Source organism: Ochotona curzoniae, unplaced genomic scaffold, assembly GCF_017591425.1.
Source record: "Ochotona curzoniae isolate NIBS_2020 unplaced genomic scaffold, NIBS_Ocur_1.0 contig_4105, whole genome shotgun sequence".
Lineage (NCBI taxonomy): Eukaryota > Metazoa > Chordata > Mammalia > Lagomorpha > Ochotonidae > Ochotona > Ochotona curzoniae.
Window position 1 is genome coordinate 12,994,612 of NW_024466129.1, and position 27,628 is coordinate 13,022,239.

The following is a 27,628-nucleotide window of genomic DNA, read 5'->3' on the forward strand; positions in this document are numbered from 1 at the left end:
CCACGATGCTGGGCCCAATTTTATCATTTTAAATACCAGCATAGATCACAAGGTAAGGTTTCATTATCAGTAAAAGGGTGTAGGGAGATAGCGGGGAATCTTTACAGACAATATTTTGTTTGTTTGTGTCTTGTTTTAACCCTAAATGATGTAGTGACCCCACAGGTCTGTAAATGTATTAGAAAATCATCAAATTTTCTAAATGTGCAGTGTTTATGTATCAACTAAACCTCAATACAGCGATTAAATCCACACCAGTGTGAGCATTGGACTAAGTGGTTTAAATACCAGTTAAGATGTCCACATGCTGTATCAGAGTGCCTGAGTTCGATTCCCAGCTCAGGTATCTGATTCCATGTCGCTGACAATATTCTCATGAGGAGACAATGACTGAGTTACTGAATCCCTGCCATATGTATGGGAGTCCTGAGTGAGTTACCAGCTCCTGGATTTGGTCCAGTCCAGTCCTGGACATTGCAGCCCCTTAACATTTGGGGAGTGAACCAACAGATAAGGTCTCAGAGCTCAGTTTCCGTTTATGTTGGTGAGTGACAAAAAATAAAGGAAAATGTTAGGGTACTGTTTCTCCAACGAAGGAACAACTCCCAGAATCTTGGTAAAAAGAGCAGGTTATTCAAACGAGCCTACCTTAACAGCATCATCATACACACATTGGGATGCAGTGTGGGGACAGCTGGGTGGTGACAGGCAAGCATGTCTCATTGTGAAAATGTGCCTGAATGGGAATCAGCAAGACACAGGCCTGTAAAATGTGACACATGGGCAGGGTGTCATTAGAGCAAGTGTTTAAATAAAGTCAAGAAAGGCCTCTCAGAAGAGGATGAACTGGGACCCGTGGGGTACCACCCAAATCTGGATGATAACAATGGCAGAGAAGGAGCCACACACCAGCAGGCAGGGGAGACAGCACAGAAGCACCATTTTCTACCTGTTCAGCATTTATAACTTTGAGCAGTTCTTTCACAGTGGGCAGAGCCTGTTCCCTTTGTGTTCCATATGTTCAGATCAGCAGGACTGCTGAGAACAGTGTGTGGGTTGTGCACAGCATCGTCATGGAGGTCCTTGTTCACTCATGCAGCACTGTCTGCAGCTAGATGCTGTCTAATTGGCAGTGCTGTAACCCGGAGAACTAAGGCTCATTAGTGTCCAAGAATGGAATGGCAATGGGAGCATAAATCAGGAAACATATCCAGAAAAGTCTTAAATTTTTTTTTTTAAGTCAGCCATTCCTCTGCCTCTGGCAATCTGAACTAATCAGGGCCCTGTACAGAGACAGAGTAACAAGGACGGTTGTGGTTCAATGTGAAACAGCTTTGACACTCAACATTTCGGGGGTTAATTGAAAGCACTCAAAATATTTTAGATGGAAAACATTTGATATAAGAAAAGGTTTTTTTCAGGAAATCTATCACCTAGATCAATGAGCAGAGAATGATGAGGCAGCCCCCAAATTAGCAATATTAGGCAACAGCTGCTGTTTCACAGCTACTCGTCCACAGAAATGAGCTGGTTCTGTTCTCAGGCACCAGCAGCTGAAGTGGGAAGAGCTAGAGCGGTAAAAGGCCTGTCTGTAGGAATGGAGCAGAAGACTGAGTTAGCAGGAGAGTGGGAGCACAATGCTGCTTCTGATCTATCACCAGGTCTCCCGATGCCCCCTATCCAGGGTGGAAACCAACAGTTAAGGCTTCCTAGAACCTTTAGCTCACCATGAACAGAACAAGAGAAAAGTGGGAATAATCGAGAAAGTTTGCCGATGTGGCAGGCAAAACATATTTGTGTAACACTGTTTATTTATACACACCATATGCAGTATCCTGAAGGTGTTGGAGGAAAGGAATGGAAGAGAAATCTATTAAGATAGAATCACTTTTCCATGAGAGGGTCTAACACGTGGGGGAAGGTCCACACCCACAGGTAGGGTACCTTAGAGTGGTGATTGCATCTTCAACCTCCTAGCTGAGGCAGAATCAGCACTGTCAGAACTACCACAGTAGATTTTGGCATACAGGATCAAAGCACCAAGAGAGTAGAACTACTATGCAGGTTTTAAAAAGCTACCAAGTGTCAAGGCTTTATGAAGAAACAGAAGACAGTCCATTGACAAGTACAATCCCTACAAAATAACCAGTTCCAGGGCACCAGCATTACTGAGCAATCATGTGATTGCTGCCCTCCACAGGTGTCTTTCAAGGGAAAGGGGGTTGGGGAATTAACTGAGCAGCAAGGTACGCCAGTTATGCTAATGAGCGTCAAGGTCAGGGCAGCAGTCAAAGACCTGATCCAGGAGAGCTATCGTCAACAGATCGAAGCATCCCTAGCAGCAAAGTAGGCGGTCCACCTTCACACATGGTGCCGTCAAATCTGCACAACCAAGAGAAGTCACACATCCTGATTGGGAGACTGAGAGTGACCATCCAACAACACAGGATCCCCTTCTCAGTTCCCTTGCTGAGCCATTTCCTGCCTCTGAAACACCCAGAATGAGAGGCTGCACCCCTCAGTAAAGGGGTCCCTGCAATGTAATGATGAGGATGGAGTCTTGCCCCAGATTTGGGTGGTATCTCTCTGATCCATTCTTGGCTAGATGTCTGGAATGCTAACACATTAACATGGTTGTTCTGCAGAGGTATTCTGGCAGCTCTCCAGATCGGCTCCCTACTGTGCACTCAGTCCTGTAAGTCTGATGCATGAACTTCCTCAGCGAGCTCCCACTCCCTAACTCACATTCGGGTTCAGGTAGTGCTGATCCCTAACAGATGTTAGTGGGATGCAGGTGAATGAGACAGCCGGCCAGTCTTCTGGCTCCACCTCTGCATGGTTATAGTCTGCAATTTGAATATTTCCTCTTCCCTCTGAACACCGATTTCCTAAAAGCCACTTCCTCCAAAGAGGGCTATTGTTTCAGGCTTCTCGTGCAAATAATCTCCCCTTCCCCTTACCTCTCTTACACAGAGTGAGAACAGTTCATATTGTGGTCTCCTTTTCCCATCCCAAAACTTTACTAATAGTCCCATTATTAAATCATTCTTAAATTGCCCTAATTCAGAGCTATCACCTGCTTCACGCTTCACGTAGGATCCCTGACTGATGCAACAACCCATACACGCCCCGCCCCCCTACACACACACACCCTTCGGGAAGGACATTGAGCCAGCTTACAAAAGGAGTAGGTGTGGCCTGAGACAGCCATTGAATCAGCCCTGAGTAATTATCCGGCTGCCTCTTCTCTTCATTTGTTCTGAAATCCCATCCATTGTTTTTCATTCTGCACAAACAGCATGCCCTGAAGTCCCAGTGACTACAAAGACTTTGTAGCAGGATTGATTGGAAGTTGTTAATCCAGTTTTATACAAGAGAATACCAATAACACAATATAAAGCATTACTTTTAATTAACAAAAGCAATTAGCACTAATTTGAAAGTTTTCACATTTGTCAAAGAGCCATTTCACCTTAATTGCTAGGTGTGTTAAATAGGCAATTAAAAACAAATTAAAATGAAGACCATAAATAAAACGGGCAGACCAATATATCTTTAACAGCAAACAAGCAGAAACACCCCCTCTGGCTCCAAATCCAGGCAATTAGCTATTCTAACAATGCCGGTGCTAGAAGGCCTAATCAGATATTATAATAAATACATATCAGAAACCGGGGTTAAAAATAAAGCAAGCAGATTGGATTTTGGCACTGAAGGGTAAAGCTCTTTCTGGAATGTTACACGACCCGCACATGAAGACTTTTTCAAAGTTCTACAAGGAATACAGGAACCATTCTTCCCTGCAGGTACTCAGAGCAATCCTTGTTTTAAGACATGTTCTTCTGAGTGTCAACTAGACAGCAATAATGTCAAGTGTGGCAAGCACACTCAAGGACAAGAGCTCACTAGAGAATGTCATCAGCAGGCAAGGTCTATGGCAGAGGCAGAGCTTACATCAGACTTTGAAATATTCTAGGAAATACGTTCAATACAAAGAAACAGAATACTAGAACTGTAAGGCACCCACAAATGGGACGACCTTACCGTCCTTTCCCGAGAGAGTGAGTCTTCCCAATGATGAGACTTGATGCAAAAGCAGGAGGCTTTATTCTATCACCAGCGTGCTGGGGCTAGGGCCAGTCCCCACAGAGGAGGCTAGGCACACCAGCCCCGAGCCTTTGTCCAGCATTCTTTTTAAAGGCTAAAAACCACACTCAGGAAGGAGGCCATAAAAGACCTTTGCCTTGCCATGCAATTAGGGACATTTCCACTGCCGCTCTCAATTTCTTGTCACACTTCTTCCTGAGATGCCTGTCCCAAGACTTTTCTCATGACCTAATCCGGATGCAGCTGCAGGTGTCCCTTATCTCTCTCTGGTTCCCAGGCTCTAACTAAACTAAATCCTGAGATGTTTGATCGGCTATTCATTGTCCTTTTCAGCGAGCAAAATACGAAAGGTAAGAGCAAGCAAAATACAGAAGGCAAAACAGCAAATTAAATTCCTCTATCCTAAATTTTCCTTTTCAGAACAATTCTAGCAGATGAAGTCTCAGAAGCTGAAAGTGAAGCCAATTGGCCTTGCATGAACCCTCTGTGCTTACTAAGATTGTAAAATGTGTGGATTTGAAATACATCTTTCAGGAGTTGTCCCATGGGGGGAGGCAGTAAGATACTTTTCAACTGAGTAAATTCTATGCTATTCCTAATGTACTACTCCAACTCACCCAGTCATGAATTGGTTATTCTGTAAGTAGGAATAAGAAAATTATTCCTTCAAACTTCAGGAATCTTCTAGCTGTTAGAGAGGCTAAGGTGAGGGACCAGTGTTCAACTCTGGCGCCAATGTGATGTGTAATCTTCTGTAAGTTATTTTACATCAGATTAATTTTGTCCAGAATAGGTGGAAGCGACAAGTTGCCGGTTTAAGCAAGGACATAAATGTATAAAGTTCTTTACAGAGCTTACTCAAATAAATTATGTGGACATTCAATGTTATGGAATTGCTATAACCTCACTGACAGAGGGCAAATTCTGGAATCATTAAACAGTTTCAGTGGTTGCTTTTAATGAAAGCAAAAAAAAATTCAAACACCTCATTACAGAAGGCCTTGCCATTATCCCAAATTGGGAAAAAAAAAAATTCACCTTTGGGGATTTCTGAAGGTGTTTACAAGAAACTTTGTAATCGCCAAATTAATCAATGTAAAGACAGACGAAATCCCAAAGTCCCTTGACTCAACTACCTACTGGAGATCCAAAGCCTCTCACCCAATGGAGTAAAATGGCCTAGAGAAAGAGAAATTTCTAAGATGAGAACATAGAAATGCGAAGGGTGATAAGATTTTAAGAGTTGGTATATTTCAACAAGCTTTATGTAAAGAAGTTGTGTTTCCCTTGCCTACCTGTCCTACAGGAAGGGATGCCATGCCTGCCTTGGGAGCATGTGCTTATCTAACACTGCGAAAACCAAAATCCATTGGTGAAGTTCTAATGGAGACTACAGTTAGGAAAGTAAACCTCAAAGGAATTCAAACTAAAGAGTATAGGAGAACCGGTATATCTGGTCATGCTTTCTGTGGAGTGCGTGTGTCTCTTGCCTGATGTGTTGTGAGGACGGGAACTGCATCTAACTGGGGAATGATTTCCCTTCCTCGTTTCATGAAACAGAGGGCAGATAACCTCCCTCGCTGTCATAAGCAGTGCTAATTGGGCATGCAGTGGGATTGCCTGAGTTCACGCGATGTAAATTATTAGTTGGAGTGCTAGCAGAATAAAATCTTCGTTTTAGACAGCCTTTCACGGAGGATTTCTGGAGATCGGGGAAAACGCCTCGGGAATCAACATTATGACTGGGTCTTTGGTAGGAAATTCACGCTAGGGAAGCATTTACTGCCCTGCTATGGGACATTAACTGAAGCTGAATGAAGGACACACAGTGGCCTTGAAACCTAGAATACTCACACTCTCTTGGGAAACATCAAATAAATATCCCACTGGGGATGGGACTGCCTGGAAATGATTTATAATAAAATAGAAATGGCTTACATAGTTATAGCTACCCAGGGAATTCAAGAAGAGACACACATGAGCATGAAGCCTCTTTCTGCCAGGACTGACTCTGGAACCGCAAGAGGTTTGGCTTCCATGGTATCTTATAAACAGCTCTCAACAGACTGACAAAGAGCTATTTGGCTTGTGAATGGCCATTGCAAGGTAAATGGACAATAGTCTATTCAGAAGGATGCTGCTGTGTTCAAAGAAGATAAGAACACACCAGATGGGTGGGTTGTAGTACATATCATTACTACTTTTGGGAACTGAGAGTCCACCAACCTGCATCGCTCCACTCTGAGCAACATCTTCATACCGAGGGACGGACGGGCCCAACCCTTGAAGACTGAACAGTGTTCTAGTAGTGTGATAACATTTTGAGTCAAACAAGAATACTCAGAAAGTTCATGGAAAAATAAAATTAAAGATAAGTTTATTTTGGTGAAAAAATTAAAATATGTGCTAACTTTTTCCAGTATATGCATTTTCCACAGATTCTTTCAAAACCTCTAATAAGCATGCATTTCTTTTTTTTTAAGATTTATTTATTTTTATTGGAAAGGTGGATATACAGAGAAGAGGAGAGACAGAGAGGAAGATCTTCCATCCGATGGTTCACTATCCAACTGACCACAATGGCTGAAGCAGAGCCAATCTGAAGCCAGGAGCCAGGAGCTTTTCCTGGTCTCCCATGCAGGTGTAGGGTCTCAGGGCTTTGGACCCATCTCAACTGCTTTCCCAGGCCACAAGCAGGGAGCTGGATGGGAAGCAGGGCCACGGTGATTAGACCCAGCACCCATATTGGATCCTGGTGCATGCAAAGCAAGGACTATTAAACTCCTACACTATCACGCCAGGCCCATAAGCATGCATTTCAAACATCTGTAGCATCAAAATAAACTTACTTTTCAGTTACATTTTCCATGAATGTTTTAAAGATTTATTAATTAAGGCTGGACATCTATCTTCAATGCTAGCCTCCCACATAAGTACCAGTTCATGCAGCAGCTCCTCCAGTTCTGATACAGCTCCCTGTTTAAGGTCAGGGAAAGTGGCAGAGGATTGCCAAGTCTTTAGGACCTTGCATCCACTGGGAGACCCTCAGGAAACTCCTGGCTGTTGCTTCAGATCAGCTCAGCTCCAGCCAATGCAGTCGTTTTGGGAATGCACCAGCAGATAGAACGCCTTTCATGCTCTGTCTCTCATTCATTATGTAATTCGACTTTTCAAATAAAAAAATAAATTTAACATATTCTTTAAGGATTTATTTGTTTATTATTGCAAAGACAGATTTACACACAGAAGGAGAGAGAAAAAGATTTTTTCATCTGCTGATTCACTCCCCAAATGGCCACAATGACCAGAGCTGAAGTGATCTGAAGCCAGGAGCCAGGAACCTCCTCCAGGTCTCCAACACAGGTGCAGGGTTCCATCCTCTGCTTTCCCAGGCTATATGCAGGGAGTTAGATGGAAAGTGGAGGAACCAGTAACCATATGGGATGCCATTTCTTGAGGTGGAGGATTAACCTGTTGAGCCAGGAGCCTGCCACAAAAAATATATATAAATTACCTAATTTATTTTTTGGAAGGCAGAGTGTTAGAGAAAGAAGAGAGAGAGGTAGGGGTCTTTAATCCACTGCTTCACTCTACAAATAGCTTTTTTTAAAGCCAGGACTAGGACAGACTGAAGTCAGGAGCCAGGAACTCCTTCCAAATCTACCTCAGGAGTGGAAGGGAACCAAGCACTTTAGCCATCTTGCGCTATTTTCCTATGTGCAGCATCAGAAAACTGCTACCAAAATTACCAGCTGTGTCCACACAGAATTCCAATACTGAATGCCGAAGGCCACCGCTTGCTGCATCACAATGCACTTTGCTAAGTGCACTCGTATGTTCCTTAGACACAACAGATCCGTGTTCAAAGATTCTAAGTGCAGCACTATGAAATGCATACATTTGCTCTTCAGTTTTGTTTAAAAATATATATACCACTGTCTTGTGGGACTTAAACCACAAATAGAATTTTTCCATATACATACATATATATATATATATGTTCATTATATCAGTGTGACACACCACATTATTAAAGTGGAAAAATACATGATTATCTCAAACAACATTCCACAAAGTGCGATAGCCTTTTCATGGTGAGAAAACTTTTCAAGAAGGAAAGAAGAGAAGGAAATGTCTTAAAACTGATAAAACTCGCCTGTGAAAAACCATAGTCAACATCATGCTTAGTGATAAGACTTCAGTATCTGGATAAGACAATGACATCCACTCTTACCATTTTGTTTAACAATGTACTGCAGGTTCTCACAATGGGAATCATTCATACAGGGAAGGACAACATGATATGTCTCCATAGATGGCATTTTCTTGCATACATGGCATAATTAAAAATCTACACAAACACTGACAGAAATGAACTATTTCTTTAATAGTGTAAGGCACTAGGTCAATATACAGAAATAACTTAAATTTCTCACATTAGCAATGAATAATTCCAAAATCAAATGAAAGACACGAGTCGAGTCATAATAACATCCAAAAGAATGAAATACTTTAGGAATTAAGTTTTCCAAGGAAGTAAAGACTTGTGAACTAAAAAGTTCTAAAGACTGTTGGAAGAAACTAAAGAAGTCATAAGTAAAGATAGCCTGCATTCAAACAATGAAAGACTTAAAATACCAATATTCTTCCAAATTGATCTATCCATTGAACACATTCCCCATCAAAATTCTGTTGCCCTTTTAAAGAGAAATTGATAATTTTCTTCTAAAATCCATGGGATTAGAGAGATGTAAAATAACCAAAAGAGTCTTGGAAAAAAGCAAAATAGGAGGAATCACACTTCCTTGCCTTAAAAGCTTCTACAAAGCTTCTATAGTACTACACAGTCTGACCAGAGACAGACTGGACTGGAGAATGTGGTAGAGAAAATGCATGCTAAAAGGGCTAAAGGGAATCATGCACTGCTTGGACTAAGACTCAAAGGTATTTCAGAGATCACAAAGGCACACCTTCCTGTCAAAGTCCCATTATGAGCCCAAAAGTGCACATTTCTTTCAAAGATCTTCCAGGGAAGAATTCTGTCAGTTTGCACTGTTCTCCCAGGACCACCTCTAACTTGTTTCTTGCTGGATCTAATCCCAAACCTTGAGATCTTCCATGTGTCACAGGTTTTGTAGGCCTGTAGAAGATATGACTTATGGAGTTCTGGAAGGTTCTACAGAGATTTCAAAGGAAAACTTGGGAGACCAGGTGGAGTTGTGCTATATGGTTGTAAGCTCAGGATGAGATAATGCGTAATGAAGCTGTTTTCGTTTTGTTTGAAGGGTTTTTGATTTTGGCTTTTGGGATTTTTTGTTTGTTTGAATCTTTGAGATTACAAGTGCAAAGAAGCCTTCAGGAAAGTAGAGATTCCACAAAGGCAAGACACCGCTCAAGCACAGCTGCCCGGGACACTTTCAAGCATCAGCATGCAGCCTCAGACAACACCCATCTGAACAGAGATTGACAGTGCTAGAGAACCATGCACCCAGAATGCCAAGCATGACTCTGTATTCCAGATACATCATATATATTCATATATATATACACACACACACACACACACACACACAAATGTATATTTGTTTATCTATTTATAAAGACTGAAGCAAAGCAATAGTCTTCAAACCAGTCTCACTGTGATTGTCAATGTAAAATTCTCGAATAAAATGCTAGGTAGAGGAGAGATCAAGATGGCAGAATAGGGTGAGGACATGTTAAAATGGTTTAACAAGGCTTAGCAGAGGAGAAGCAGAGAAGTTAGGAATCAGCAGGCTGACGGTAGAGGACCTCTGACAACTCCTAGACAGGCAGAAGCAGTAGAGACAATGAAGTGTTGCTTCAGTGAACAGATATCTCACTGGCAATCAGAACTTCAATGGAAGACAGGTGGGAAGGGGAGATCAGAAAGCTCTAGAACTGCATGTCGCACTGATTTTTCAGTCCTATCATGAGCCAAAGAGCAGCAGAGCCTTTAAGGATGGGTACAGTTAATTTTGCAGCCCTCATCAGCATCACAGACTGGCACAGCAGATGGCATTTTAAATACTGTGGCAAACCCCTGGGTGGGAGATAATAGTAAGCTGCACATGTGCTAAGACCTGGATAGAATCCACATCTGGATCAAAATATTTTGTTGGTCCCACCAGAACAACAAAACTGACTTTGCATCACACAGTTCCATCAGGAATAGGTCCTAGTTTCTTCCAGAACTAGCTGCAAGTAGGTTCCAAGAAGAAGTGGAAAAAAATTGGTGCACTGCAAAAAAGGATGTGCGGTGATCCAGTTTAAAAAGCCCAGCATGGGCCCGGCGCGGTGGCGCACTGGTTAAGGTCCTCGCCTTGCACGCCCGGGAGCCCATATGGGCGCCGGTTCTATCCTGGCAGCCCCACTTCCCTTCCAGCTCCCTGCCTGTGGCCCGGGAAAGCAGTCGAGGATGGCCCAAGGCTTTGGGACCCTGCACCCGCGTGGGAGACCCGGAAGAGGCTCCTGGCTTCGGACCGGCATAGCATTGGCCGTTGTGCTCACTTGGGGAGTGAATCATCAGACCATCGGACGGAAGATCTTCCTCTCTGTCTCTCCTCTCTGTATATCCGCCTTTTCAATAAAAACATAATAAAAATAAATCTTAAAAAAAAAAAAAAGCCCAGCATGCGTTTCCCTAATTCTGAGTATTGCTGAATGCATGAGTAGCAGAAATGCTAATCAGAAAATGGTACGGTCACAACATGGGATTACAGGTTGCAAAGAGGTGACCTTGTGAAGCAAGAGTTCAGCATGGGAGTAAAGACTGAAATTTCTCTCATTGAAAGTGACACGAATAAATAACCAGACACTGAATGGGATTAGTGAAGTCAACTGCAGATCTACAGATGACACAGTTCAACTCAGCCCCAAGATGAAAAATTCCACTAATCTGAATTGCAATGGCAAAGGGCAAAAGAAGAGACGCACCCACTATGAATGAGGTTACCAGTGACTCCAACTGCAAAGGATCAAAATTCGATTTCAATTTCAATACTTCAATTTCAGAGCTAGCTGATGAAAACATCAAGGGACTGCCAGATAAACAATTTTTAAAACTCATTATAAAGCTTCTTAAAACAACCAAAAGCAGTTACGAGAGTCTAAGGAACACATTACATAAGAAATAGCAGTGTTGAAACAAAATCTAACTAAAATATCAGAAATTAAGAATACATAGGGAAAAAAAAACAAAAATACAACGGAAAGTGTCAATAACAGAATGAGAGAGAAGAAGGAATTTCAGAACTGGAAGATATCTTATGTGAAAATGAATAAAATCAGAAATATGGAAGACTAACTGAGGAAAACTAAGAAAATCACCCAAGAATTAAGTGACACCATCAAATGGCCAAACATCAGAGTCATAGGAGTTCCTGAAGACCTGGAAATAAAAATGGGATTGAAAGATGTATTAAATGAAATAATAAATGAGAACTTCTCTAACATGGAAAATGAAAGAAGAAACTAAAGGAAGAACAAAAAATCCTACATAGACTTTACCAGAAGTGATCCTGGCCATGGCATGTCATAATCAAGCTCCCTTCAAATCAACAGAAAGTTACTTAAATATGCACAGGACAAATAGCACATAACATATAAAGTAACACCATTTCAACTCAGATCTGATTTCCCAGAGAATAAACTCCAGGGAAGAAGAAAATGCAGAGACATATTCCAGGCTAATGGAAAGGAGAAACAAGCTGTGTAGCCATTCTTATATCAGGTAATACACATTTCAACATGAAAAGCATTAAAAGACATGAAGGACACCACATACTGATTAAGAGACCTATTCAGCAATAAGAAATAGCAATATTAAATGTATACACACCAAACACCAGGGCACCTAGTGATGTGAAATAAATATTAATGGATTTAAAGAGAAATAGGCTCCAATACAATAACAGTGGGGGGCATTAACACCCAATTAACAGATCTGTGAGAAGAAACTGAGCAAGAAAAAAAAAAAAAGAGTTCGCCCAGACAATAGAATAAATAGCATTGATTGATATCTACAAAACCTTTCATTCTTCATACAGAGAAAAGGTTTGTTTTTTTATCAGTAAATGGAACCTTCTATAGGCTTGATTGATCACATTATAGACCACAAAGAAGCCCCCAACAAATTTTTTAAAATTGAAATCATACCACACGCATCTTCTTGGACCATCACACAACTAAACTGGACACCAGCAACTCAAAATAACACAGAGGATATGCAAATAGAGACTGAAAAATACACTGATAAAGGAACAATGGTTATACAAAAAATCAAAGAAAAAATAAAATCTGTGAAACACATAAAGGCATTAATACAATATATAAAAAAATGGTGGGTCACAGTCAAGGTAGTGCTAAGAGGAAAGCTCATTGAAAGTGCCTGTGTCAAGAAACTGGAAAGGAAATAGATAAATGAACTAACCATATGTCAGAAGGAGCCAGAAAAACAACATCAAAATAATCTCCAGATTAGCAGAAAATAAAGAATAATCAAAACAAGGTAGGAAAAAAACAGAGACCAAAAGAACCATACATAGGACCAACAAATCAAAGAGCTGGTTCTTTTAGAAAGTCAACAAATAGATATCCCACCAGCTCAACTAATAAACAAAAAGAGAGAGAGAGAGAGAAAGAAGACATGAATCAATAGAAGAAGATATAAAAAAGGAAAAACAAACATACCTTTGACATACAAAGAATACTTGGAAACTGTTGTAAGAAACTGAATGCTAGCAAATCAGAAGACATAGAGGAAATTGATAGGTTTCTGGACACAATCAACCCAAACTGAATCACGAGGTAATTAGAAAGCTAAATAAACCTATTACAAGGATGAAGATTGACACACTAATTAAATCCCTTCTAACAAAGAGGAGGCCAGCTTCCCTACTGAATTCTAACCGAACATTTCAGGAAGAACTTGTCCCAATCCTCCACAAACTATTCAAAACAGTTGAAAGGGAGGCAATCTTTTCAATCTCTTTTCATGAATCTAATGCCACTTTAGTACCAGGAAGCAGGAAACACATCTGGAGCAGGAGGAATGCATACTCCCACCCTCTCCACAGGCTCTCAGCTGCAGTGCAAGCTGCCAGGAGCACACGTAAGGAGCTGGTATTAGAACTGCCTCAGCTCTCCCTGCAGCTGGGCTGAATGGATCCTCAGCATGCTTTCACTGTGGGAATTCTGTGACTGCATGAGAGTTCATAGTGTGTAGCTGGGCTGTTGACTCACAGAGAACTGCACAAATCCGCATACTACATAAGCTGGCACGCATGGGGGTTTTGTCATGTTCCATTGCATAACAAGTAATACATTCCTTTGCCCAGTTTTAGCTGATCAATTTGGTTCATTTTCTATGTTGTCAATTGTGAATAACGACTTAATAAACACGAGAAGCAAAAACACTACCAGTTTTCAAACAAACAGAATAGATATATACTGTCAGTGGAATAAATAGTTTGGGTCATTTCTGAATGCAACATTTATTAAAGCTCATTAAAAGTCATTGCTAAATGGCGCACTGGCTGCCCGGGCACAGCTCACCATGTGTACATGGTGGCTGGAATCAGGGCTATGAGCATGAAGACGGACCAGGCCTGGCACCTACCAGCAGCCCACAGGCTGCTGGAAGCTTTAACCCCCAAATCTCAAGGTCGTCCCCTCCCCAATCCCATCCACCATGCAGGCTATGCCTGCTGGCCATCCTGTGGCAAGCTCTAGGGTTTTGGTGCTTTGAATTGCTACTTAGGTAGCCCCATGTTGAGCCCACTGTGTTTCTGTGTTTCGAATCAATCCTAAAGACTCCCAATGACAGAGTCACTTTTCCTTTGAAGGTAAGCAAGGGTACTGAGACCTGGTAGGTTGGAAGAGAGGGACGAGATGATCTTTATGAATAAGACTGATACAACAGCCTCCTTCTACACAGTCATGTGTAGAACTTGTTATCACTGAACAGTGCTGACCACTGAACAGCAGTCCTTGCAAAAGCTAAGGCTCGGGGCATGTCTAGCTGGACCATATCCTATTACCCAACATAATGATGGATCAGGAGACAGGTCACATTAGGCAGGGTCATGACATTAAGTAGTACATGAGAGAACCATTTCTGGGGGTAGATTCTGTGGGGGATGTGTGGGCCAAACACAAGTCCCATAGGTTATGTAGTCCCATAGGGGTAGTGATGGACTAAACTAGATGTGACCAAGGATCCTGCCATTATGGGTAAAACAATTGACAACAGTCTGGACTGATCAAGGCAGCACCACTACCTGAATGTACATCCTGAATAGGGTGTGGTATGGACCTGGCTGCAATGTTCATCAGCTCATACAAGACCAAATGGAAGGCCAGATTATGCCGGATACTGGCCTAAAACCCACTCGCATGTATGAGAACTGGGTCTGGGAATGAGTCAAGTGAAGGCACTTGGGAAATTCCCCTGGTGCATCAGAGCTCCCATTAATGAACACATGGTCCAAACCTGGGGTTCAGATAAGCTGAGCAAAGTAGCTCCAATGGCTGGCTAATGTGTGGGTTGATAATGGAATGGGGTGGATTGGGCAGGACTGAGCAAACCTTAGCCTACAAGAAAAATTAGAAATCGGGATGGAGCTTAGGTCATGCCGAGGTAGGGTCTTACATCTGCTGGTCTGCATGAGCCAGGGATGTGAAGCCACAGCATTTCAAGCAGGGGCCAGGACAGGTGAGGGGCTGTGCCAAACTGAGTCAGAACAACCATTGGCATGCACGTGATCTATGGCTGGGAACAGGCTCGGATGGGGAGTTAAGGGGACACCTAAACTGGGTTGAGGTTCCCACCAAGGGGCACGTGGGCTGGAGTGGGGGCTGTGTTCTGATCAGGATATGGCTGTAGTCTCAATTAGCACAAGTATGGACTGGGACTGAACACACCAAGCTGGGCTAGCCTCCAACAATCAACTGGTGTCCTGGAGGACCAGGGTAGATGTGGGACAGACTAGGCTAGGTCTGGCCCCTACTGAGCCATATGTGAGCTTTGTGGGTATGGAAGAGCCTTATCTGGGTGGAAACATCCAACAGTAAGAATCAGATTGGGTTGAAGGCCAGTTAGGAAAAGTCACTGTTCCTGCTAGGAAAGGAGGTAAACTGAGTAGGACTTGCTCATGGAGTCCCTGGTATGTGCAAAATCTGGTATTGGGAGAGGTTCTGATGGAGGAGCCTGGGCAACTCCTCTGGCAGGACTCTGACCCAATAGATAAGTGCAAGAAGCATGATAGGAAACAGCCCAGAACAGGCCATGGAAAGTTTCCCACTGGCATACATTTGGCAAGGGTCGGGGGCAGACCAGCCTGAACCAGTTTACATCATCCACTGGTGAATCTAAGCACCAGAACAGAGTGTGAGTTGAGCCAGGTTCGGTCGTGACAAAATCTAATGCAAAAACGGAATGCCAAGGTGAGGTGACCAGTTATGGCTGCAGCGCCCAACAACACACTTGAGAACCAAGGAGGGAGGGGGTGGGGCTGGCAGGGGGGATGTCAAGGGCTCCCGTACTGGACAGCCACTCCCACTGGATAGCATGGTTTGGAAAGGTGGCAGACTTGGCCAGGCAGGGCTACAACACCTGTGGGCTCATGTGGACTAGATTAGGGAGAAGCCAGGTTGGGCTGACTGTTCCTACTGGTGCAAGCAGAAATTGGAGTGGGGGAGGGATGGTTGGGCTTTGTCGCAGCATCAGCTGGCAGAGGCTGGCACCAGAGGCTAAATCTGTCAAGTAGAATCACAGAACCACTTGGAGAGTACATAATCCCCGAGTGGTAGTGGCCTTTAAGGGAAATAGTGGACTCCTCTCTCTTGGGTTGCCACTCCCACTGGAGAGCACGAAAACCAAGACAGGGGCAGGAGTGGCTAGACAGAAAGGCAGCAGCCAGTATGTGTGTGGGCTGGATAATGAAGCTGGTTATATGGAACTAGGCTTCAATGCCCATTGACATGTATGAGAGCTGAATGGGATGTGGGACAGACTGGACTAGTCTGCTGTATACACTGGCAAGCAAGGGAATCAGGGCAGAGGGCAGGCCTGGTGGGGATTACTGTGAGTTGCTCCAACTAGGCTGCAGCTCCCACTGGTTCATGTGAGGACCAAGTGTGTTTTGGGCAGAATCAGCTGGACTGTAACACCCATTGGTTGTAGTGGAAGACAGGGCTGGAAACAGAACCGACCCAGCAATCGCAACTACCAGTGATTGGGTGATGGCCTATGATGTGCCCTGTACTTACTAGTACACACAAGAATTTGGTGTATCACCTTAGACAAAGTTTCTTTAGGGATCTCTCCAATGCTGGACTCAGAACACTAACCATGAAGAATAGAAGATAGAACAAATCAATCAACTACCCTAGCCATATGTTGGCATTGAAAAACAGGGCAAATGAAGATTCTAAGATGGACTATGTCAATCAGTATATTTTTCAGTGACCTAATCGTGCTTGAAATGATGAGATTGACAGCAATTCATAACTGGTGAAGTATCAAAACCACTTGAGCAAGACCCTCGGAGCATGCCCCACATCAGGGACCTGGGATGGGTGGGAGACTGGATGGGGCTTCTCCATTTACCTCTCCCTTCTCCCCAAGTACAGGAAAACAATGTGGAGATAATAGTCTTACCCACTTTCCTGTAGCGCTTGAACCTTTGTGCCCTAATTAAATATGTAAAGATTGTCAAAAAGAAAGAAAAAAAAAAAGTCATTGCTAGTTCTTGCAGTCCTGTAAGAAAAGAGATGAGAAGTATATCTTTATCATGAATAGATAAAATTCTTTTAATCATATTAATTTTATTTAGTTCATGAGTTTAACATAATTTCTGCAGCAGTAGACAAGTGGAATATGTCAGAAGTCTATACCCCAGGATTTCTCTCTTTTGGCACAAGGGAAGAATACCTGCCCATGGTCAGTCCTCCCACTGCAAAGTCAATGGCTTCCATCCTTTCTCATAGACTTGAACCCTGTAACTATTCTTTTTTTTTATTATTATCAAATTCTCCCTTTTGGTTGAATTTTCTTTTCTTAACAGCGTATAAATGTCATAGGAAGGCAAGTCCTACAGAAATAAAAGCATGAAAATGTTATAGCATATGAAGTAATGTGGTTTTGGCACATGAATAATTATTAGATCAATGAAACACAAGTGAGCTCAGGAAAGGACCATGGCTTTCCTCCTAATGTTTATAAAACCCCACAAGCTTTCTTCTCTGACTACTTTCTGTCCTATGACTTGTACAACAATTTCCATGCTAATGACACTCACATCTACAGGTGCAAACCTAACATTTTTCCTCCACTTCTAGAACCTAACCACTGACTTCTAGACATGCCCTTGTCAGATGAGCATGTGAAACTTTGTATTTTTTTTTATTTAAATTGTAGATTTTCTTGAGGTTTGATATGATGCTTCAAGACATATGTAATGATCAATTAGGATACTGAGTATTTCCATATTCTGCTGGGGTCCGTGTGGTGGGTGTGAAAGACAGGAAGGTGTGGTAAAGTATTGTTCCACTTGCAGGCAAGGAATTTCCCGCTGTATGGCAGGACCCTGCGGATGTCTCTACAACCACCTGAATGCAGCTCTACCTCCCTTTGCATGGACACCGGACAATCCCTCTGAGAATTCTATGATCTATTTAGGTATTGTCTGCCTCTGCAGAGTTAATGTTTACTACCAATGTGAGCTTAGAAGTTGATGTTTCTGATACCCTTTTAGCAAAAGGGCCTTTTATTGCTTCCCCCACTGACCATATACTAATCAAGGATGTTACGTCCCCAGGTGCAGTGGGAATCTATTCTTTCCCTCTTTCTTTGATCTTTATGTCCTTCCCTCTGTGATGCATTTCCTCCCTTAACTGATTCAGGATTAAGTTGTAGGATGAGGATTGCAGTAGGAATGTGTTACTGATTGATATGCACCGTCTATTGAGAACTTCCTGACCACAGGGTCAGGATGGATAGAATCCTGCTTTAAGGTGAAACAAATGGCAGAATTATCCTTGGAAAAACTCACTTGACCATGACATAAAAAGTCTAAGTCAGAGTTTGACTGCTTCTGTATAAATAAAAAGGACAGCTTTTGTGCATTTTCCATTATGATCATGGAATTGTAGTGGGCCATTTTGTTCCCCTTTACACCTCATCCACGCACCCTTCTCGAGTTCCGAACTTGGCTAGAGCTGGACTGTGGCAATATTCTTAAAGTATTTTTTGTTTTTTACTAATAGAAAAATTTTATCAAATCTGTAAACATAGTGATATTTTAATACATAAAGTTGTTTCAAAAACTTTCTGGAAAAATAAATTAAAGATAAGTTTATTTTAGCACAAATATATTCTGAAATAGATGTATAGTTTTGCATAATAAGCGTTTTCCATGGACCTGTTGAATGCCATGTGATGCATAAATGTAAAACATTTTGCATCAAAATAAAATTAGCTTTGAATTAATTTTTTTTAAGATTTATTTTATTTTATTTTATTTTATTGGAAAGGCGGATATACAGAGAGGAGAGACAGAGAGGAAGATCTTCCATCCCATGATTCACTCCCCAAGTGAGCACAACAGCCAATGCTATGCCGATCTTAAGCCAGGAGCCTCTTCCATGTCTCCCATGCGGGTGCAGGGTCCCAAAGCCTCGGGCCATCCTCGACTGCTTTCCCGGCCCACAGGCAGGGAGCTGGAAGGGAAGCGGGGCTGCTGGGTTTAGAACTGGCACCCATATGGGATCCAGGGGCTTGCAAGGCGTGGACCTTAACCACTGCGCCACCGTGCCGGGCCCTGAATTAATTTTTTTGAAGTCCACTTTTGCTTTAGAAAATTTGTGTAAAGGGCCCAGTATGGTAGCCTAGTGCCTAAAGTCTTTGTGTTGCATGCACCCGGATCTTATATGACCTCCATTTTCTGTCCTGGCTGGTCCACTTCCCATCCAGCCCCCTGATTGCAGTCTGGGAAAGCAGTAAATGATGCCTCAAAGCCTTGGGACCCTAAACCCATGCCAGAGACCCAGAAGAAGCTCCTGACTCCTGGCTTTGGATCGGTTCAATTCAGGTCATTCTGGCAATTTTGGGAGTGAATCAAAGAACAGATCTTTCTCTCAGTTTTTCCTTCTCCCTGTAAACTTGAATTTACTATATAAAAATAAATCAATCCTTTAAAAAAGTTTATGTAAAATGGAATTAAAAGATAACGTGTTTTCCCTGAACTAGAAGCCTCTCACCACAATAAATACTTATCACATAAGAGTAATTAACATTTTAAACACAATACCATTTGCAAGACCAGTGAAGAAACAACTTGATTTGGGAAATCTAAGTATGTGAGCATCAGTTGCCAAATATGAAAGTGGCAGTGAGATAGATGAGAGAAGCAGACAAATCCAGGACTGCACAGAAATGGATTCATTCAGGACTTAGAAGTGTGGTCCTCAGTGGCTTTCAGACAATGGACCTTTGTGCCACAAGGACCAAGAAAAGAGGTTTGATAGGAAAGAATGGCTACAACTAACCATAGTGCCTTGGGACTTTATCAAGAAATAATATTATTCCAGGCATGATATAATTGCAACACCTTATTTCAATCTCTTTTTTTCCATAAAATTTGAAGTAAACGTCAGGATCACTTGAAGTACATGATTACAATGATTTTCAAAGTAGCTGGAACCATATCAAGGAACTTCCTTTAAACATATTGCCGTTATAGCAAAGAAAGTTAGTTGGCACAGTCTTGCTAGAAACATATCTTGTAGAATCTATCAGATTTACAAATGCAAATTTCCTTATTTTTGGAAATGCATTTTTTCAAATCTATGCTTGTGTAGAATATTAATATATGTTTTCTAGGAATACAAAGTTCTGAAATTTCCTAAATTATTGATGAAACTACTTAAGTGAATCGAATACATAGTGTGTGAATTTATTTCTTCTAGGTTTTTAATTTTAAAAAAGATAGATTTTGGTCCCAGCTCAGTAGCCTAGCAGCTAAAGTCCTTGCCTTGCCCATGCTGGTGAGAGAGGAGTTAGAGTGGGTAGTAGGCAGTTAGGGTATTCTGGGTCCCCGAGTAAAAGAGAACTTCCCCACCATGTCTTGAACTCACCAGAACACGTCTCTCCTGAGGAACAGTGGTGCTATTAGCATATCAATTCCCCACCTGAAGTATCGGCCATTACCTCCGGCCACTGTGGGAAGGCCTCAGGCCGATCCCTTTATCATTGAAAGGAGAGCAGGAAGAAGTAATACACATCTGCCTAAGGCCTGGAATGTCCTATGTCTGGCACCTCTGTGGCCTTTTGTCCCAAGGCCAGGTACCATGGAAACCAGGAATTTTCTTTGTTCATGGAGAAACATCTTTGAGGGAAACCTTTAAAAGGTGCATTCCCCATCATTAACACGGGTTCTCATTTTCCTCCCGCCACTATGGCAGAGCACTAGGGTTCTTTTTTTACTTTTCCTCCTGCCACTATGGCAGGAGGTAAGGGTCTTTTCTATCTCAAAACCCCCTCCCGTCATTAGGACGGGAGTCTTCTTTTCTCAGCCTTTCTAATAAATCTTGCTTTAAAACTAAACTGTGTCCGCATGAAAATTCTTCTTTCCTGCGAGACAAGAATTTGAGGTTGCTGCCGTACTCGGAGTCAAAATTCCTGCAACACTGGGATCCCATATGGGTACTGGTTCTAATCCCAGGGGCTCCACTTCTCATCTATCTCCCTGCCTGTGGCCTGGGAAAGCAGTTGAGAATGTTCCAAACCTTGAAAGCCTGCACCGGTGTGGGAGCTCTGGAAGAGACCCTGGGCTCCTGATTTCAGATCAGGTCAGCTCCAGCTGTTGCGGCCACTTCAGTAGTGTATCATCGGATGGAAGATCTTCCTCTCTATATATCTGACTTTGCAATAAAAATAACTGACTCTTTTGTAAATATTTTATTTGAAAAGTCAAATTAAAATGAAAAAAAGTAGTGGCACAGAAAGACAGAAGTCTTTGATCTATAGTTTGCTCCACAAAAATCCAACAGAGCCAGGGATAGGCTAGGTCAAATCCAGAAGCCGGGAATTCCGTCCAGGTCACCCATGTTACAGTGTCCCAAGCACTTGAGCCCAGATTCTTTTGATTTTTCAGGTATATTAGAAGGGAACTGGATCGGAAGTTGGGCAGCCAGAACTCAAACCATTGCTTAGCTGATATGCCAGAGTCACAGCAGTCATTTAACCCACTGAACCACAATATCAGTCCCTAAGTGTCTAAAGTTTTTATTAAATTTATACGTTTTAAGGATATATAGGATATTTTTGCACACAATTTAAGTTAAAGTAAACTTTCCTTAAAAATTAATAGATCCAGGGCCCGGTGGCATGGCCTAGCGGCTAAAGTCCTCACCTTGAACGCTACCGGGATCCCATATGGGCACCAGTTCTAATCCCAGCAGCTCCATTTCCCATCCAGCTCTCTGCTTGTGGCCCGGGAAAGCAGTCGAGGATGGCCCAAAGCTTTGGGACCCTGCACCAGCATGGGAGACCTGGAAGAAGTTCCTGGTTCCCAGCTTCAGATCGGCATAGCATTGGCCGTTGTGGCTCACTTAGGGAGTGAATCATCAAATGGAAGCTCTTCCTTTCTGTCTCTCCTCCTCTCTGTATATCTGACTTTATAATAAAAAATAAATACATTTTTAAACAAAAAAAATTAATAGATCCAACTTCATGGCTATTTTTTGTGTGCTGTAACAATACTGAATATCTACTCTCAACAAATTTTAAGCTCAAGAGTCCAGTGTGATGAAATATACTTGGAAAGCATTTGCATATCTATAAATGAAATAATGGTGAAAAAAATAAACTTATTCCCTTCTGCCATTTTGAGCAGCTCTTCCAACTTGTCATAAATACCACTCCAAGGCTTTCTTAACTTAAATCATCAAAAGGAAATTGATGCTGTAAGAATAGATAATGTTGTAGCTTTTGGAGACTGCTGTGCACTCTGCATGGGTCCTGAGGATTTCCTATTTCCTCATTTTCGTCTTCAAATGATAATGACTTGTCTTGACAATCGCATGTTTCTTCAGGAAGCGTTTGCCAGATTCTGTGTTATCTCTATTTCTTGATGCTTCGTAGTGGGCTGTCACTTCTCAAAGAGTTTATAGAAAAGTCATGGAAATTATTGTGGAAAACAGCTGACCTAGGATCTAGGTGTTCCTGGTGGTATCCTGGCTGTCAGCATCCTGTTAAGCAGCTAAAGAACCAGCACCCCACATGCTGTTCTTCAGCACACCTCCGGGAAGTGAACTTCATTATTCCAATGGAGTAAGCTAGGAGACCACACACTAACTTCTCAAAGTCACTGCTCCATCCTGTCTGCTTTGCAGTTCTGGTTAAGTTATGATTCAATGTACTAGATGACTTCATACTTATCATCTAATTTGTCAATCACATTATATTTGGGGTGAGATTTTCTGTATGAACCATGAAAAGCAGCTAATGCATCATTATTATTAGAACAACATACTCCTGGAAGCTTAGAATTAGGGTCCTCTGAAGTGAGAAATTCTTCCTTCCCCGGACAATGCAAAGGAGAAGGCATGTCTAATTTAAGTGACACTGAGATCTGTTACTTAACTAGTAAATGACACAAAGAAGTCAGGATATATTTCCACACTTCACGGGCATGCAGAGGGCGGGTCATGCCTACTAGCCTATCAAGGAAGTTTTTCGTTTGTTGGTTAGCTTGGTTTTTAGCATTTCCTAAGCTCTAACACAAACACGGCTCCTATATTTATCTTTCAGTATCCTCGAGCATTGATCCCACAACCCTCCTTCCTCACAGAAACAAAAATTTACAAATGCACATATCTGTTGCCTAAAATGGTGTAATGCACATATATACTATTCACATCCTCCCATCAACCTATATAGGTTGCTGATAATATCTAATACAATTACAATATAATTACAGTATAATACAATTATATATTATAATTATAATTATATTAATATAATAATATCTAATTGCATATATTTTCTTATATATGTTATTTATATAATATATAATATATGTTATGTAACATATATTATGTTATTGATTACATCATATAATATAAAATATTATATAACAAAATAATGTCTTATAATATATATTATATATTATTTTATTAAATTACAATTATATATTATATTATATTATGTATTATATTATATGTTATAATATGATAACATATTATAATGCATTATAATATAATATAATTTTAATATCTAATACAATGTAAATTGGGACTAGCATTCTGGAGTGGATTGTAAGTCATCACCAATGATGTTGGTTTCCGTGTGGGCTCCAGTTCAAGTCCGAGCTACTGCACTTCAAACCAACTCCTTGACTCCTTGATAATGAACGTGAGAAAGGAGAACAAGATGGTCCAGGAAGATGGGCCACTACCTCTCATGTGGGAGACTACAGATGGAGTTCCAGACTTCCAGTTTCAGCCAATTCCTGTCTCAGCTTTGCAGTCCTCTGATCTGGGAGTGAAGTGACACACAGAAGGTATCTCTCTCTTTCTCTATATATTTCATATGCATTTTTAATATATTTTGATATATATAAATATAGTCATATATTTTAGCATATATATTTATTCCTAACTCCATATTTCAAACATATAATTAAGTTTTAAAAGATGTACTTATTTTTTATTGGAAAGTCAGATATACAGAGAGGAGGAGAGACAGAGAGGAAGATGTTCCATCTGCTGATTCACTCCTCAAGTGGCCACCACAGCCAGAGCTGAGCCAAGCCAAAGTCCGTAACCAGGAACCTCTCACACAGGTGCAGGGTCCCAAGGCTTTGGATCATCCTTGACTACTTTCCCAGGTCACAGCTAGGGAGATGGATAGGAAGTGAGTCACCCTGGATTAGACCCTGTGGAATTAGACCCCCCCTGGGATTAGACCCATATGGGATCTCAGCGCGTGCAAAGCGAGCACTTTAGCCACTAGGCTTCTGTACTGGTCCCAGGTACAACTCTTTTTAAAAATAGTTTTGATGCTCAGTTAATTGAACCCAGAGGTAAACCACCTTTAGAAAAAGAAGGACTAGAGTTATTCCTAATCTAATTCACAAGATTAGTTGAGTGCAACATCAACCGGACAGCCCACTAAAATTGTTACTTAACCAGGCATAACTTTCACTGACACAAGGACCAGACATGATTCCTTGTATTTCTCTCCCCAGGTCCACTGTTTAGCACAGAGCTTCAGGTGTAAGATATTTCATCTTTAAAACAGATGAAAATCATATACTGGCTAATATCACCTGCCCCATATAATCTGTTTGCTTGATTCCATGTATCAGGGTTATAATTTTTGGCAAACCAGATGGTGAATAAGACACTTGTTAAATAACCAACTTTCTCTTATATCTTGTAACTCTGATTGTGAAATGGCCCAAGCATGGACCACATTCGACCTTAAGCGGCTCCTTTGCTTTATCTTACAAGTGCCACAAGATATTTTCCACCAAAAATTGGTTTAAGGTACAGGAAAGCATCAGGTTCTTGAAACTTGAGAGTGCTGGTTCTCCTCAGGCAGGCCCACATGCAGGGTTTTCCACTCACTGGTCCAAGTCTTATTAGATGGTATCAACACATGATGGGTCCGACACTCAGACATGCAAGTGTTATTCATTAAGCAGTTTGGAATGCTAGCTTTAACATAGCTCCTCAAATGTCCCCAGCTTCTCTATCTCATAGACGCTTGGGTGCTGTTTTGTCATCGCAAATACTTTGGCCTAAGGACTCTGAAGTCCTGTGTACAACATATCTTAATCCCCCTTCCCAAACAACCCTCTGCTCATAGGGACTGGGGCTCTGGACAGATCCAGTGTGCCTATCTAGCCACTGATTCAGAGCCTCTGATGCTCAATCACTTGGATGAAATACGCATCTGAATTTTAAGAATTCAGAAATTCAAAGAAAAAAACCTGAGGATTTTTCCTTCCAAGTGGCAGCTGAAGAATACATGGCAACCCAGCAGGCAGGACAAGTGAGACAAATTAGATTTAAGGAATAAACACCTTCCCTTTCTTTCCAAATGGCTATTTAGAAACATGGATCAAAGTTGTCCCTTTTGGCCAAGTGAGCTGCTAGCAAAATAACCACAGTGTTCCCTAACAGCTCCAGATAAAACAGGTGTGGTGCAATAGCACGTGATCTGAACTCTAGCTTCCCCTTGACTACCACCAGTTTCCGTTCCTGTCTGCCCTAAAAGAATACTTCCTACAGTTCACCTGGAGATTAAATATTGGGTCAGGCTCTGTTCTCTTGACGAACACTGTCACCTGCTTTTCCTTTGTAACCATTAAGGAAAACCCAATGACATGTACCTGAGCACCAAGGTGAGGAACACTGACTCACACTCATGTGAGGAAAAGCAAAAGCTAGAAGCTGATGACTACTCACCAGCTGTGGAGCCACATGTAAAATCTTTACTTCTGTTGGTTTAATCTGCTAGGAGTCAAAAGTCCTGCAAAGTGATTAGTAAGGAATCAGGCATCTGATGGGTAACTCAAGATGTACTTATTACAGTACCCCACCACAACCCAGCTCTCTTTTCTGTTATGAGCTAAAATTCAAGAAAGGTCAAAGGGTGGCCATTCAGCAGAGAAATTCAGGCTGCAGCTTTGAATTTCTCCATTCCACTGTGCCTGGGCTCATGCCCCATCTTTGTACACATTCCAGCTGCCTGCCTTGGTGGCCACGGTCAAGACATGGTGATGCACCCAAGAGTTGGGCCCGCCAGATGGAAGGGTCGTCACTGAGTTCGGGGTCCCTGACTTCATCTGCTCAGCTGGCCATGGCAGCAGTTTGTGAAGTGGACCATGATAGGGGAGAGCTCTCTCTCACTCTTTCCCTTTCAGAATGTTTTTTTTTGAAAGAACTTTAAAATAGAAGCAGGCAGAGATTCAAGAATGAGAGAGGAGAAGCAGGGAAAAAGAAAGGAATAAAATAAATAAGGAGCAAACAAATGAAGGAAAGAAAGAGGCAAAGGTATAAAATCTGTGTAATACTTCTGCACTACTTTCACTGATCCAACCCTTCTCCTGGTAGACAGGCTCTTGTGCCCATGCACTATTCTACTCTTCACAAGTCAAGCTTGAGAGCCTGGAAAACTTACACCTTCAGCATCTTGGCTTCACCAGGAAAAACAAAATGAACAATGAAAAGCAATAATCATTATAAGCCTTGAATCTACAAAGCACGATTAATAAAAAAAAAATGGAATGGTAGGATCATGAATAAAAGGAAGAGCGCACATTTTATGTTCTATTCAACTGTCAAATAATAATTGCCTGTACTAATGGGTGCAGTACGATGTTGTGTAACATTGTATACTTTGTAGAATAATCACATCAGCGCCATGAGTGCATTCAATGTCATTTCTTGTATGAGAATATTTAAAAGTCTCTCCACCCTACTGGCGCATGTAATACAGTACTGTTGGTACTCATCGTGCTAAAGCACATTGCTTTTGATTTTGATTTGGTGGGTCAGACAAGGTTTCAGTAAAGTGAGCTTTCAGATTAGACTTTAAGGATAAGAGGAGTCAGATGCAGGCAAAGCAAAGAAAGAAAGCTCCACGCTACAGACAGGCAGAGACACAGCGTGAACCGCAGCTGTGTCTGCAGCTTCAGGTTCAGGGCTATTGCTGATCGACTTGAAGTGGAAAGCAGATCGGTGTGACAGAGACCCAGGGGTGAAGCTGGAGTGGGAAGCGTTTGGAGAGGAGGGCAAGAAGGGCCATGCCACCCAAGCCTGAAAAGATCTTCTGGATTCACTCAACCAAAGGCACAGCCATGGATGGCATGTCAGTAGGAGCAGGCCCTGTGCTCAGTGACTACAATAGAGAAGGCAGCAGTCAACGCTTGATTTCCTATGTGTCACCTATGTGTGACTGAGGATACGCCAGCCTCCTGCCCACAGCAAATTCATAGTTAGTCTAAAATCATTGGAGGAGCTAAATGACACTGATGCATCCCATGAGGACATGTCAAAGGATGCGGCACAATGTTTGCAGTGCAAGTGCCAAAGCTCTCTTTATGGAAGCAATATCGTGCGCAGCTCCAGGGACCACAGCTTCATTACTCATCACAGCTGTGCCCTGCTCTATTCTGAGCATAGCCTACTTGGAAGGACAGTGGATATCCACCGAGTCAAGGAAAATGATGCATGAACTTCAGGAAAGTGAAGATTTCCTACACGTTGCAAAATAACATTTGAAAGCAGCCTGACTAGTCAGAGGGAAGTAATGTCACAGACACGGCTCTGCTATTTCCAGCCACTCTCTCCATTACCCCATTATTCCTGATACATGACAGGGTTGCACATTATTAAGATCCCACTGGGCCCAGCACGGTGGCGCAAGTGGTTAAGGTCTTCACCTTGCACGCCCGGGATCCCATATGGGCGCCAGTTCTAATCCCGGCAG